Raw genomic sequence first — 15,075 nt, 5'->3', positions numbered from 1 at the left:
GAAGACTAAATAAAATACTATTAAAGATAAGATATAGCCTAGACCTTACCTAGAATACTTAATAGGAAAATTCTTAAGTATATAGAAAGGAAAGCGGCTAATATAAGAGAGACTTAAAGTAATTTACGAATATTTTAAGGGCTTTCTTATAAAGGTAAAAATTCGGATCTTTAATAGTATTCTATTTAATAAGGACGTAGCGTTATCCTAGGACTTTATAGAAAGAAGTAAAGTCGACCTAGCTATAGCCCCCTTATAGGTTATTAGGATAATAGAATATAAGGCGTAGTAAGCAGCCTTAATCCCGATCCTAAAAGCGATAGAGTAGAAAGTTATCGATATCCTTAAAATTAAACTAGAAATAAGAGTCCTTAAAGAAGGGCACGGGCCCTATAGGAACCCCTTTTTCCTAGTAGTAAAGAAAGATAAAGGACTACGCCTAATTAATTCCGCTATGTATATAAATACCGTTATAATAAGAGATATAAACCTACCGCTAAATATAGACGAGTTTAGCGACTACTTCTTAATATATAAGTATAAGAAGGTATAAGCAATAAGCGTAGAATCGGGTAATTAATAACGTAAGCGGAAAGATCGGTCGAAGGAGTATAGGGTAGGATTTCGTCCGGAAATTATAACGAATATATAAGGGGCTAAATAATATATTAAAAGAATAGCGTTATAAAAGATATATATAAACTTACTTATTTTATCTACTACTCCTAGGGAAATCCTTTGTCTTTTATAGACTATTGCTTAGCTACTAGTAGACTAATTAGTTAGCTTTCTCGCATATTCTATAATACTTAAAAAGCTCTATCTATAGTATATCTTCCTAACTTAGTAGGTAGTCTAATTATAGCGTGATAGTTAACGTAAGACTATAGGTTCTAGTATAAGTAGTGGATTTAACTAGAATGTTCTATGCCCTACCTATTCTCGTATCGCGGATATCTTCGGAACCGCTAAGCTAAAATAGGCAATAGGGTATCCGTTCTGCTTATAATTAACCTATGCATTTTATATATATTTTTGTTTATAAGGATAGGCTTATCTTAACCCGCGTTTCCTAGAGGAAGGTATAGATGTCTAGTAGAGGTCTTTATCTTTTAAGGGTTATTCCCTTAGACTATATTATAGAGCCTCTTTTTACTAGCTTATTCTATAAAGCCTCCCTATGCCTATTATTTCTTTATAATAGTAAAATAGGAATATAAGGGTATATTCTTATAATAAGATCCTTTCCCTCCTAGACCTTTTTTTAGGCTATAATTAGATCCCTCTTAATATTAAAAGCTATAACTTAACGATATTCGCGATACTTATTAGCCTCTTACGTATATATATACTCCCTTAAGGGGCTAAAAACTTAGTCGGCTAATTTATAAGGATAATATAAAGAATCTTATAAGACCTTATACCGAATATTTATAGGAATTTCCTCGATAATATAAGTATTAAGGGGCCTAATATAACGTATAATAATAAAGAGGTAGCGCTAAGAGTAAGGAGATTTATCTTCGAATACCTTATTAACCTTAATAAAGTCCTAGTTAACGTCGAACTCTTTAGTTATATAATTATAGGGGCTAAATTAAAATTCTATTAGTAAGTAACCGAAGTTATTAGTTATATCTATAGAATAAATAGAAGGTGCCTTATGAAAGCTAAAGTTATTAAAATTAAGGAATAGATAAGATACCTTAATATAATATATATTAGAGCTTTCCTTAGTATTATAGGATACTATTAAATCTAAATTAAATAGTTCGCTGTCTTAGTAAAACCCCTTATAGACCTATTAAGGAAAGAAGTCTATTAGGAATAGGGAGACAAATAAGTAAAAGCAATAGCTGCCCTTAAGGAAGCTATTACTAATCTAGTCTTTCTAGTATCCCTTAACGTCGGCCTAGGAAGAGGAGATATTATTCTAATATATAATGCTAGTTTGCTCGGCTAAGGGGCAGTCTTAATATAAATCGTCGATAGAAAGAGGCGCCCTATAAGGTTCGAAAGTAAAACGTAGTTACTAGTAGAAACTAAATATAATATAATAAAGAGGGAGTATAGGGCTATATTAAGTGCGCTTAGGAGACTAAGAATATACCTATATAGCGTATATTTTATCTTAGAAACTAACGTATAGGTCCTAGTTAATTAACTAAAAGGTACCCTTAAAGACGTCCTTAGAGCTATAGTAACTTACTAGATAAGCTATATTTTCCTCTTTAACTTTACTATATAATATATTAAAGGTAAGAAGAATAGTATAGCTAATAGACTCTTAAGAAAGCTTAAAGGACCTTCTAATATATTGGATAGGGAAATAGAAGGCGATATTAAAGAATTTATAGACTTCTACTTAAATATAGTATAAGGGACTAAGCTATAAGGGGACTACTTAAAGGAATCGAGGATAATTATAGACTTCCTTTAAACGTTAAAACGGCTGGAGGGCCTTTTTAAATAAGACTATAGGAAGCTATATCTAAAGAGTCTAAATTTCTATATTAAAGATTAAAAGCTTTAGCGACTCCTTAGGAAGAAAGAAAAGGGACCTATATTAGTCGTAGACGACCTAAAAGAATAGAAAAGGATTATTATAAAGTACTATACGTAAATAAGATATAAAGGATAATAAGTTATATATACGTTCGTAAAGAATAAGTATTAGTAGGCTAGCTTTTAGAACGATATTTATAGTATAATCTCTTCTTATAAAGAATACTAATACTTTATAACTAAGAGACCTAAGGAAGTTATAACCGCGACTACGCCTAGCTACCTTATAAGTAAGATTTACTTCGATAGCTAGTATATACTATCTAATTATAGGTATTTATACCTTATAGAAGTATAAGACGACCTTACTAAATAAGTAGAAGTAACCTTAGTTAAAGAAATTACTATAAGAGCTATAACTAAATTTATACTCTTTATTATTTATAGGTATAGCGTAATACTATACGCTATAATCGATAAAGGGCCCGAAATAAAGAAAGACTTTAAGTATATCCTAGAGGATATAGGCGTTAAAGTTATCTAAACTTCGGTATATAATCTAAAGGTAAACGCGGTAGTAAAATAAGGGTACTAAAGGTTAATAATAATACTTATAAAAATAGTAAAGAAAAAGAGTAAGTAGATTAAATACCTTAACTAAGTAATCCTTATAGACTAAATAGTAGTTAAAGAGTCTTATAGAATATTAGCTTTCTACCTACTATATAAATAGGAACCGGTACTACCTCTTAAGGTAGAATACTTAACTTAGCGACTAATCGATTAAGATAAAGTAAAGATAAAAGAAGAATTATTTAAAGTATAAGTATAAGTTTTAGAAAGGAAAGAAAAATATATAAAAGAAGCTAAGAAAAGAGTAATAAGATATTAAAATCGATTAATAGAAAAGATAGATAAAGCTAATAAGTATATAATAAGGAAAGAAAGCTTATAACCTAAAGACCTTATTTTACTATTTAATATAAAACGATTAAATAATCTAGGGAGGTAAGCTAAGTATTAAATAAGGTATAATAGTCCCTTTTAAGTAGTATCGCGCTTATAGTAGTCTAAGGTATATAAGATTAAGACTTTAAATAGAATCGTGCTTAATAAGATAATCTTAAGAGAGTATTTAAAGAAGTTTAAAAAGGATAAGGAAGGTTAGTAGTACTTTACTAAGGACGACTAGTTACTTTAAGATAAGATTACTCTCGATAAGAGGAGGAAGGAAGAAATAATAAATAAAGTAGATAATTTACTACTCCTACTAAGTAGAGAAGCCTTAGATTAGATAGTACTATAGTTATAACGACTCCTTAATAAACCTTAGAAGGATTAAAGCTAGGAAGAGGAAAAAGAGCGACTATAAATACCTAAGAAAGGCCTAAGGTATACGATTAAGGTTTAGCTACTATAACTTAGTAAAGTAAAAAAGGATCTTTATATAGGAGCCCTAAAGATATTAATCTAATAAGAAAAGGAGGAGGTAAAAAGGAGCTAAGGAGGAAAAGGTAGTAAAAATAAAAATCTATAACTATCGTAAGAAGTACGCTAGAACCTAACTAATAACTAAAGCACCGTTTAACTATTTAATTAAAGGACGACTATAGTAGCCGAGATATTTATAAGCGCCTTACTTACTACCTTATTATTTTAAATTTTCTACTTAAAGCTCCTTAAGTAAATAAAGATAATATTTCCTACCCTTCCTTAATAATAACCTACCCTCTACTACCTTAAAGAAGATAAATAAAGATATAATTAAATAATAAAGTAAGAAAATAAATATTCTTACTACCTACCTCTTTTAAAAATAGGATTTTTTACTTTATAGATAAGGATATCTATTCTTTATTATAAAAGGGGAAACCTATTATAGCGAAAATAAATATACCTATAAGATAAATTTTAATATATTTTCGACTTATTAGATTAAATATATATAACCTTAAGAGAAAAACTTCTACTACTAAAGATAGCGACTAAATAAGGCTACCTACTCCTAGTAAACCTACTATAGACTATTATAAAGCGAACTTAAAGACTATCTAATTATTATTTAAGAGAGAGCTTATTAAACCTATATAATCTCTTTTTAGGTAAAACTAGCGTAAGGTTAATTTCCTCCCCTTCCTTTAAATCCTTAGTAAGACTAAAGGGATTAAGGATATTATAAAGAAGATAAGGGGCGGTTTCGTTACTAATATACTTATTATAAAACTTATTAGTCTTAAGTTTAGTATAGAAATTATAACTATATATATAGTTAGCGAATCTATTAAGGTCGTAAGTAGCCCTATAGTATCTAAGGAAGTACCGCTATTTATAAACGGGCGCCTTAGTTAAATCCTAGATATAGTTAGCGTAAGAGCCGCTAATAGTACTTAAAAGAGAGATATACTCGTAAAAAGGAAATATAACGTACTTATAAGTAGAAGTTATAGTTATCTAATAAGTTCGAATATACCCTTAATAAAGGCAAGAGTTATAAGTTCTATATAAAGTAATTAGGACTATTTAAGAGTATTCTTATTACCTTAAACTAAGCTAAGAAAAGAAGTATCCGCGTAGATAAGCGATTTCTATAGGGATATAGGTTACTAGCCGACGTTTATAATAAAGGGTATAGAAGACGATTTAATTATACTAACTTAGTATGCTCTTAAGAAAGTAAGAGTAAGGAGAGCGACCGCGCGCTTTAATCCTAACGATACTAAGAGCTTTTAATAGAACCTATAACTAAAAGGCAATTTCTATATAAATTAGAAACCCTTAGTAACTAATATTATTTTTACTATAGACCTAGGTCTTAAAGTAACTATAGATCTATAAAAGAAAACGGTTAGAATAAGCTAAGCGAGATTAAATAAGTTAGATAGTCGTTACTTAAAAGTACTTTATATAAAGAGGAAAGACCTTAGTATAATAATTCTATGTAAGAAGAGTAGTAGTAATAAGGGAAGGTCGTAGAAGAGTAGTTAAAGAGAGGTTAACGATATCTAGTAGCTCTTTAGTTTTAAGTTTAGCGGTCTTATAAGATATAATAAAGAAGAAGAGGTAGTCGTAAAAGGAGAAGATAAGAAGTAGCGGTCTAGAGAAATAAAGAAGATAGAGAAAAGAAAAGGAAGAAGAAGAATAGAAAGAGTAAAGAGGGAAAGAAAAGGGCGGAGATTAAATAGCTCCTTAATTAATAACTAGTAAAAGAAGCTATTTAAGCGTAACCCTTAAATACGCCTAAGACCTTACCGCTATAGAGGCCGGCTAAAGTAACTAATAACCGCGCGCTCTAATAACTATTTATTCCTCTCGCTATACCCTCTTTCTTCCTTTTATATATATATATATATATACTTTATACGCTTCCCTACTTATAATAATCCCCTTTACTAATATAACTCTTATATATATATATATAACCCTCTTAGCTTCTTAGTATTATAACTTAAAACTACTTACCTTAACTATTTAATCTTATCTTCTCCCTCTCTTTTACTTACTCTACCCTTTCCTAAGATATAGCGGCGAACCTAAATAGTATCCTAGGCCTAGCTATAGACCTCCTTAAGAATACCGCTATCTTCTTTAGCGTACTACTATTTAAGAGTAAGAGCTTTATTTTACTTACTTACTACGGCGAAGTTAAAGTAAAAAGTAGTAAAGGGCGCTTCTACGCTAAAGATAAGGAAAAGTTTATAGACTAAGACTAACGAGATATTTATAAGTAAAAGTAACCTCTTTAGTATATCTATAAAGATCGTTAGTACTTAATACTAACGGGCCTTATTAGACGGCGGGATATTACCTTTAAAGACGCTTAGATAATATATAAGGGCGTTAAAAAGATAAACGGATTTACTAGGAATAAGGCCCGCTAAAAAGAGTATATCGTTAACGTATATAACTTTCTCTATAAAGCTATCGATAAACGATAGGCTATAAGCTTCGGCCTTAGCGCGATAATTAAGATCTTAATAAGAGGTATTAAGAACGCGGTATGCCCTTTACCTTACCTACTATCGGTTTATACCGACTACTAAAGGGAACCTATTAAAGATATAGAAGATAGATATATAAAGTACTATAAATACCTAAATAACGGGGAGTATTTAATTAAGTTTACCGCTCCTACCTTTAACCTTAGTCGCTTTACGTATAAATAAAGGTATATAACTAGAGTTATTAACTTTTTAGTAAGACTAAATAAAGGGGGACTCTACTAAGGAGCGTTCCTCTAAGATTATAGGGAAGGAAACTTAGTTATTTTTAATACTTAGAAAGAGGAACGGTATACTAAACTCTATACGTTCTTATAAGTATAGCGGTAGTTTCTTTATATCTTCTAAGTTCCTTATAACTTTACTTATACGTTAGTCCCTTATACTACTTAGTAAGAAAGGTAGGAATATAGCTACTTAGCCTTAATAATAATCTAATACTAAGTTAGAGGTATAGTTAAGCTATGCCTTAAGATAATTAAGTAGCGATACTTAAAAGTTAAAGTAATTCTAGAGTAAATGTATAAGGTAATATAAGAAGCCTTATAAATAGATAAAATCTTATACCGAGACTAGTATTTCTTTAAGCTAGATAAGAAGATAAGTATAAAAGGCTATATTAATAGGCTAATATATAGAATCTAAGCTATCGCGGTAAATAAACTTAATTATAAGTAAGCGATATTATAGGGTAGCGGAGTTTCCTAGTAGTTTAATAGCGGGGTTAAATAACTATAAAGGATACTATATAATTAAGGTTTAATAACTTTCGGCGGAGTCTTTCTTATAAGGATTCCTAGGTATAAACGGATTTACCGATATAACCGTATTATTCTAAGAAATTAAGAAGAATAAGACCTCTAAGAAGTCCTAGAGGTAGTTAACCTCTAAGATAGGCCTAGCGGATAGAAACTACTGCTTTAAAGAGATATAGAACTAGCTTATATAGTAAGGAGAGCGAGAAAAAAGCTAACTATACTAGCTACCCTTATAGAGTAACCTAACCTAATCGCTTAAGCTATACGCGGTTTCTTTACGAAACTCCTCCCTAAAAAGACCCTTAACTATCTAATCGCGCTAATAGGAATCGAGAATAGGCCTAGACCTTTATTACCTTAAGCGTTAACTAAATTAAGCTCCTTATTTAAACTAAGTAGCCTTTTCCTAAGTAACCTCGAGATAGGATCCTTACCTTAGAATCTATAAAGGAGAGAGCTAAGCGCCCTTACTAGTCCTTTTATTTATATAGAAACGACGCCTTTATTTTCCCCCTTAAATATATAGCTAATTAAGCCTACTCCTTGCCCGCTACTAACGACCCTTTTAAATATATAGAAGAGCGAAAGACTTATAACCGTACCCCCGCTAATAGCTTAATAAGAAGCTAGTAAGGAAGAAAGGTAGATAGCGCGGCTACTAACTTACCCTAGGACTCCGAAATTACTAGGCGCTTAGTTAATTACCCTAAGGCTAAAGACTCTAGTAACGCTTATAGCGCGCCCTATTACTCCCTAAAAACAAAGTATAGTAATAGCCTCTCTAGCTATAGTCCTTATAAGGTTTATACCTATAAGAATATACCCTTATATTCCTATTTTACTATTATAAAGAAATAATAGGCATAGGGAGGCTTTATAGAATAAGCTAGTAAAAAGAGGCTCTATAATATAGTCTAAGGGAATAACCCTTTAAAGATAAAGACCTCTACTAGATATCTATACCTTCCTCTAGGAAAGGCGGGTTAGGATAAGCCTATCCTTATAAATAAAAATATATATAAAATGCATAAGTTAATTACGAGCAGAACGGATACCCTATTGCCTATTTTAGCCTAGCGGTTCCGAAGATATCCGCGATACGAGAATAGGTAGGGCATAGAACATTCTAGTTAAATCTACTACTTATACTAGAACCTATAGTCTTACGTTAACTATTACGCTACGATTAGACCACCTACTAAGTTAGGAAAATATACTATAGATAGAGCTTTTTAAGCACTATAGAATATACTAGAAAGCTAACTAATTGGTCTACTAGTAGGCGAGCAATAGTCTATAAAAGACGAAGGATTTCCCTAGGAGTAGTAGATAGAATAAGTAAGTTTATAAGTATCTTTTATAACGCTATTCTTTTAATATATTATTTAGCCCTTTATATACTCGTTATAAATTCCGGACGAAATCCTACCCTATACTCCTTCGACCGATCTTTCCGCTTACGTTATCGATTACCCGATTCTACGCTTATTACTTATACCCTCTTATAATACCGGGCTTTAAACCCTCTTAGGTTAAAGGAGTTAAAAACCTAAGAATATATTAGAACTACTATTAGGATATTAACGACTATAATTCTATATATTTATATAGGACTACTAGCAACGCGATAATAACTAGTCTATAAGACTCTATAGCTTATTTAATCTAGCTGTACCTAAAGCTATAGACTAGTAAAGACGCTAACTACTTTATTTCTTTAACGCCCCTAGGAATAATAAGCGCGAATACTTAGGAGCGTATATAAGGGGTAGTAGATAATTATCTAAAGAAGGAAGTATATAAGTAAAGATAGGAAAGAGCTAAATAAGTAGCTTATAGGTAAAGGGAGGAATAAATAATATAAAGGGAAGGGATTATAGTAAAGGAGAAAAGTTCTATCGATAGTTTATTTACTTACTTACGTGCTTAGGAAGAGAGCCTTACCTATTATTATCGCGCCCTTTCCGTTAGTATCTTAGGTTAGAAAGTCGCTAGGAAGGAGTTTAATAAGTAAGATCGTACCCCTATAAATATTAGCCCGTTAAAGGGATAAGACCTTTAGCACTCCCTATCTAACTTACTTCTAAGTATACTTAAAGGCTTTATAAAGACCTTAATTATCTAAGAAGGTATCTTCTTTAATTATAGTTAATTTAAATTTTTATTTTTCCCCTTTAAAGTAGAGGCCGCTAGTTACGCGACTCTAGTAAAGATAAAGAGGTATAAAGTAAAGAAATCTCTAAGACTTATATTTATAACCTAAGACCCTTAGAGCTATATATAGGACCAACGATTAGATAATTATATAGTTAATTACTTTGCTAATCCTTAGCTATATACTACGCGTGCTTTAGGTATATACCCTCGTCCCCGTTAAAGTAAGTATAGGTATTTCTCTATAATTTCCCCGCTATATTCTTATAGTAACTTCTTTAAGGAAATATCGGTATAATCCCTTAAGGAGCTATTATTACTTAGGAAATTATAGTATATTACCTATATAATATATCCCTAAGGGAAATCTCCGTAAAATATCTATATAATCCGCTCGGTTATTATTTCTAGGATTTCTAAGTAATTTCCTAGAGTTTACTTAGTAGCTTCTAGGTTCCTTCTTCTATAAGGAGCCTTAAGGAGTTAGGGGTAACTTCCCTAAGGGAAGCCGATATCGTTATAGGTACCTAGATTATCGACTATAGGGTGTCCTATAATAGCTACTTCCTTAAAGGGCTAGATAAGCGATTCTATCGCTATTTAATAGCTTAAGTAGGTATTTATCCTTTAAATAAGGCGCTACCTATAAGGGAACGTTCTCCTTATTATTAGTAGCTATAGGAGCTATTAAACTAACGATTTTATATATAAATACTTTAAGAATCGTATTTATCTTCTTTTTCTATTAGTATACTCCTTTTATATCCTCTAACCTCTTAATATCTCGGTTTTCTCGTTAATTAAAGCTACCTACTAACGTTAACTTAAAAAAATTATATCTTTTAACGATATAGCGCTAATTAGTAAGGCTACCTTCCTCTAAGTATATTATTAGGCCTAGTAGGCTAGTCTAACTAAAAAGAATATTAAAGGTAGGTAGTATAGGTTAAGACTATAGCTAGTTAATATAGTAAAGCCCTTACTAAGCTAGTTTATCTTACTATAGCTATTAACGCTATTAACGCCGTTAAAAAGAAAGAATTCTAGTACCCTAGCTATTTATAATACCCTTAAAACGCCTAAATAATTATAAGAAGTCCGTCGCCTTATTATAGGGCTAGAAAACCGCGGTTAAGTTAACTATATAATCCGACTACTTATAAGAGCGCTACTAAGAGGTATAGGCTAATAAAGTACTTAGATATATAGTACTAATATATTAGTAGGGTATTAGTAAGGAATCGTGCCTACCCTACTTATATATTATAGATCTCTCGCTACTACGACTAAAGAGGAAAAATCCCTCTTCCTATAAGCTTTAGTCTTATAATAAGGAGAATATAATATATATAGCGTAGTACCTCTAGCTATCCCTACTACCTAACTAATTATACCGTAATACGTATTCCCTTATAATTTCTAAAGCTTTTCTTTTTAGTTACTTAGTAAAGATAGCTACTTAAAGAAGACTATATAACGCTCCTATAGCGCGATATAGTAGTTAACTAGTCGAGGCCTCTTTATTACGTATATTAAGTATTTACTTAAGAGATAAAAAATAAAGAGATATATCCTTAAAATAGACCCCTATTATAGATAATATTCTAGCTATATCGAAGATATTACTACTTATAGGTATAAAACTACCGACTTACTAAGAAAAGCTTATGGCTCTATAAGCGCGCGTTAAGGAGCTAGAGGAGACGAAACGCCTATAAGACCGCGTTATATAATTAGAGGAGGAAATTACTAAACGCACCGGTGCTATCGCTATCTATTCGGGAAAGCGTCGACGGTCCTACTCCCTTAAATCGGATAGTAGTCGCGGTAGCGAGGTTAAGATTAAAAATATCGCTTAATTATCCTAACCTACTAATATATAGAAACGTTTAGACTAGACTTATAATCTAGAGGGCGCCTTTAGGGCAGCGCTTAAACGCTTTTATCGTAATAAAATAAAGATCCTTTATATAGTAGATTATATATATAGCGACTATAAAGCGAGATAGCGCTAATACTTTAAAGAATAAACGCCGATTAACTAAACTAAATATAGTATAAATTAAGTATACTTTAAGGAATAAATACTTATCTTAATTAAGGATACTATAAATAAGGAGATACTATTAGCGACGTAATTAAAGGAGGCTCGCTAATAAGAAGGCTAGTCCCTCCTAAAGTTTAGCTTATACCTTAACTCCTTAAAGAGGTATTTTAAACGCTTATTAGAAAAGGCGCGTACTCTTATATTTTTTACTAAGCTAGAGCTATAACTTTAAGACTAAATTAACCTCTATTTAATACCTATTTATACCTATTAATAGGAAGAGCTTATATAAGTCGCTTAACGATATTAATATACTACTACTAATAAAAGGCAACGTACTAATACTACTTCTACCTTTAAAGGAACCGGGAATAAAAGTAGTGCTATACTTTAAGGCGGTATATATAGGGGAAGGAATTAAAGAGGCTAATAAGCTAGGCCGAATCGTTAAGGAAATACTACCGATTTAACTAATAACTAGTAAGCTAGCGATATACCTACTAAGGGCTAAACTAAGGGACGTTATTAAGGAAGAGGATCTTTTACTTAATTAGGAATTATATATTTCTAATATAATAAGCTAGGATACCTATTTATAGAATATACTAATTCTTTAAAAGTAGAAACCCTAGTAAAGACTCTTAAACTTAATACTATAAAATAAAGAAAAGGTAAGATATTAAGGTAAACGCCTCTCCCTTAGTAAACTTAATACTTATAAGATAGTTACTTAAAACTCCTATAACGATATTAAGGCGAAACCCTATTAAAGTCCCTATATACCTAGATACTTATAGTACTATTAACCTTATAGATATATACTTTGCCTAATAGTAGGGATTACTATAAGTAGCGCTATTATACCTTAAGTTATTAAGGCTTAATAATAGTAAGGTAAGGGAGTATAGAGTATAGTTAGTACCGCTTTAAATAATAAATATAAGGGGCACCGAAAAGATAATTACTTATTTCTATATTAGTACTAATAAGTTAACGCTAAATAATTAGGTATAAATCCTTTTATTAGTTACTACCTTAAAGGATAAACGTATTTATATTATCTTATAGAAACGATAGTAGTAGTTTAAGTATTAACTAAGTAGCGAAACCTTATAGAATCCCTATAGATTCCTTTAAGAATATAAGAATAAGGTAAGGGTATATATAATAGCGCTTAATCCTAAGCTAATCCTACTATTAGATAAAGATAAGGATAAAGGGATTTTATAAGAAGAATAAGCCGAAATCCTACTAACTCTCTATTAGTTTAAAGATACCTTCTCGGCTAATAAATCTAATTTATTACTAGCTAGAAAGGGAATAAATTACTTAATTAATTTAATCCTTAATATAGAACCTCCTTATAGACCGATTTACCCTTTATTGTAAAGGGAACTCTAAGTATTACGCGACTAGATCTAAGACGCGATAAAAAGGAAAATAATCTAGGAGTTAAAGAGCCTAGCTAGGGCGCCTATCCTTTTTATTCTAAAAAAGGATAGTACCTTATAGCTATATATAGACTACTAAGGACTTAACTAGGTTACGTAAAAGAAATAGTACCCTTTACCCCTTATTTTAGAGATTATTAACCGCTATTAAGGAGCTAAGTATTTTTCTAAGATTAATATATAGAATATATATTAACGTATTCGAATTTAAGAAGGAGATAAATAAAAGACCGCTTTCTAAACGCGTTATAAATATTTTAAATACCTAGTAATGCCCTTTAGACTTACTAACGTACTAGCTATATTTTAAAGCTATATCTATTAGGCGCTCGAGGGGCTTATAAATATAATCTATATAGTCTACCTCGATAATATCCTTATATACTCTAAAATAAGAGAAGAATATACTAAATACTTAAGATAAGTAATAAAAAGGCTAAGGGCTATAGAGCTCTATATAAAACTATCGAAGTATATCTTTTATTAATAGTTAGTTAAGTTCCTTAAGTTTATATTATCTATTAATAGGGTATTAATAGACCCTTAATAAGTAAAGGTAATAGCTTAATAGCCTAAACCTATAACCTACTATAATATTTAGGTTTTCCTTAAGTTCTATAATTTTTACTAACGATTTATATATAGGTACTTAAGAGTTATAGCGCCCTTAACTATATTATTAAAGGGGAGTAAGAATAAAAAGAAGCTAAGGAGTATAGAGCTAAACCTTACTAAAAGGGCAGCGTTTTAAGCTCTTAAGGATACTTTTTAAGGAGCCCTACTCCTTTAATATTACGATCTAGAAAGATATATTTATATCGAAATAGATATATTATAATTCGCGATAGTAGGGATTATCTCTTAACCTAATAATAAAGGGCGTTACTATTTAATTGTATTTTAGTTAAGAAAGTTTACTAGAGCTAAACTTAATTATAGTATTTTAAACTAAGAACTCTTTACTATTATTAAGTTATTTAAATACTAGTAATATTACGTTAAAGGGGTAGCGTATAAAGTAAAGGTATTATTAAACTACTATAACCTTTAAACGTTTATACGCTAAACCTCCTTAAATAGGAAGTAAGTAAGATAGTATATATATTTAGCACTATTTAACTTTATAATTAAGTATTATATAGGTAAATCTAACCTAGCGGACATGCTATCGAGAATGCCTAGATATAAGGGCGAGAAGCCCCTATTAATAGAACTATTACTAGAGCTATAAGCGAAACTAGCTACTATTAATACTATATTTATATAAAGAAATAATAAAGCGTTTTTATAAGTAAGGAGATACTTAACCTTAAGTTAATATAAGCGTAGTAAAGTGCCTTTATATAAGGAAAATATATAAGCTTATCTATAGCGAAACTATAATAATTTAGGCGCGAGACCTAAACGATTAGCCGATTAAGCTAAAGAGAGAGCTAGTTATAAATAGTTACTTTTAAGGAAGACCGCTAAAAAAGCAGCCTACTATATAAAGGTTTATATAATAGAAGTTCTAGAACCGTTACTAGAGTTACTAAAACGCACTTAGTTAGTTAATATAGCGATTAGTAAGCTAAAAGAGACTAAAGACTTCTTAAAAGGGAAGGGTTTTTAGTTAATACGCTTAAATAGACTACTACTATAGAAAGGTTATATTATAGTGCTTTTAGAGGTAGCCTTACGGTAAGAGCTAATATAGCTCTTTTATAATAATCCGTTAATAGGATACTTTAGCTCTTAATATACTAGCGAACTACTAGCAAAGAACTTTTACTAGGATAGAATAATAAAAAACGTAAATAAATACGTCTAGTTATACTTAGTATATTAAGGTATAGTATCTAGGAGGCATCGCCCCTATAGTACTATATAATCGTTACTATATCCTATATAACTATAAGAAGAATTATTAATAGACTTTACTATAGGTCTACCTAAAGTATAGTATAATAGATAAGACGTTAATACGATCTTAGTAATCGTAGACTAATATACTAAGTATTGCCTCTTCTTTCCTATCTCTAAGATAATAATAGCCTTAAAGCTAGTAAAATTATTCTATTACTAAGTTAAATTAGTATATAGACCTTTAAAAGGCATTATCTTAAATAAAAGGTCCTTATTTATAAGTAAGTTCTAGTTAGATCTCTATTTTATCTTATAAG

Source organism: Hirsutella rhossiliensis (assembly GCF_020360975.1).
Source record: "Hirsutella rhossiliensis strain HR02 chromosome Unknown scaffold00012, whole genome shotgun sequence".
Classification (NCBI taxonomy): Eukaryota; Fungi; Ascomycota; class Sordariomycetes; order Hypocreales; family Ophiocordycipitaceae; genus Hirsutella; species Hirsutella rhossiliensis.
The sequence above is the reverse complement of the archived record's forward strand: the minus strand, read 5'-3'. Positions refer to the sequence as shown.